The following is a 1,774-nucleotide window of genomic DNA, read 5'->3' as shown; positions in this document are numbered from 1 at the left end:
TTATTTTCAACTCATTTTACTTTCTGTCATAAGTAGGTCTAAGCCTTAAATGGTGAGATGGATTGCCTACTTTTTAAGTTCTGTTCGCTGAATAAACGTTTCTGTGCGATAACTAACTACTGGAATGGCTTTGATTTAATGAGATTAGGAGGTATTTGAACGGAGACAGAACCATCTAGTGGTTATATAGCGCAACTGCGATAGAAAAAGATCATAAATTGTGTAACCGGGTACACATCGGTTAGACGTCCCGTTTACACATGTAGAAAAAATTGTAAACGTTGACACCCCTAGTAATTATTTTCTTTTAAAATGTTTTGTGATTTTAAACATTTTTGGCAAAAAATCTTTCTGTAATTTTTTCCCCATTTTTTCTTTAAAGGTTTTTGTTTACATTGTTTTTATTTTTCTTAGACTTAGACACGTTTATTTATCCCACTTGTGGGAAATTAACTTGTTTTTGGCAAAAAAATCGTTCTTTTTGGGTAATTTCAAATTTTTTGTGATTATCTTTTTCTCAAAAAACATTTCCTGTTTTCTTTTCCTTCCAAAATCTATGGTGACTTTTAACAAAAACATTTATTCCAAACCCTTTCTTTAAAATGTTTGCATTTTTTCTTTTAAGGTATTTTTCATAATTTTAAAACATTTTAGCAATTTATATTTCATTAAAATTTTCGTCTTTTTAATTATTTTGGGCAGTTTTGTTAAATTTGTTTTTGTGGTTATTTTACTGAAAACAAAATCTGGCGATGTTCTTTTTCTCTAAAAATGTCCCCTTTTTTTAAATATTTGGTGATTTTTGAAGGAAACTTTTGGGTTTGGAAGGAATGCTTTCTTAAAGAATTTTGGCAATTTTCTTTTTTTTTTCTATTTAATCTTTTTTTTTTTGTTTAGACGTTGACTCGGAGCAGATTGACTTCATCGATTCCTGCGTGGGGGAGGAGGAGGAGGAGGATGGGAGGAGTCGAAGAGGAGGACGGGACAGCGCCAGCCTCAGCTCGCAGTTCATGGCCTACATTGAGAAACGCATCACCAGAGAGGTAAAGAGCTCCGCCCCCTCACCTGAGCTCACCTGAGCTCACAGTTCCAGGTGTGCTTTATTTTATAAGGCTCTGTGTGACTTCCTGTTTGTGTGTCCAGGGGTCGCCAGTCAAAACCAGCTCGAGGACAGAAGACACGAGGAGACACAACAGGTACAATAATTCTACATTTTACTTTACAGCAGTGATACTCAACCTACAACCCGGGGGCCAAATCTGGCCCCTGATGGGACCCCTTGTGTGTCTCCCCAACTGTTTACACCCCCAGACAGAGGACACAGCTAAGACACTAATGTCCTAAAATACTACAAATGTCTAAAAAAATCACAAAAATGTCCTGAAATCGTGGAAACATCAAAAAATCAGAGAAATGTCCTAAAGTCTTAAAATGTCCAGAAATCCTTGAAATATCCTAAAATCCTAAAATGTCCTGAAATCGTCCAAAAATTCTGGAAACGTCCTAAAAGAAGCATATAGGGGCCGCTGTGACGGGCCCTCGGCCTGCTGTCGTTGTGTAAAGAGGCCCCCAAACTGAGCAGGTTGAGTGTCTCTGATGTAAATGAAACTTTTCGGACAAAACAAAAGAAAAAGTCAGAACTGCTGACTGTAAACAACCTCTGACCTATCTCAATTCCTGTCTCTGTCCCTGTCCCTGTCTGCCCCCCCCCCTCTGTCTGTCCCTCTGTCTCTCTGTCCTGTAGGAGTGTGGTTGATGGCGTTACAGCGCCCTC

At 38.3% G+C, this 1,774-nt stretch overlaps 1 long non-coding RNA gene across 1 annotated transcript; it reads left to right on the top strand.

The window, feature by feature from the left end:
* Positions 1-903: 903 nt before the first annotated feature.
* On the top strand, positions 904-1,774 carry LOC121940125. The gene is made up of 3 exons (XR_006105577.1): positions 904-1,043; positions 1,144-1,196; positions 1,745-1,774. It is a non-coding gene; the product is annotated as an uncharacterized LOC121940125 (long non-coding RNA).

Source organism: Plectropomus leopardus, unplaced genomic scaffold (assembly GCF_008729295.1).
Source record: "Plectropomus leopardus isolate mb unplaced genomic scaffold, YSFRI_Pleo_2.0 unplaced_scaffold7570, whole genome shotgun sequence".
Taxonomy (NCBI): domain Eukaryota; kingdom Metazoa; phylum Chordata; class Actinopteri; order Perciformes; family Serranidae; genus Plectropomus; species Plectropomus leopardus.
Note: the sequence above shows the minus strand (reverse complement) of the source record. Positions and strands in the feature narration are given on the sequence as shown.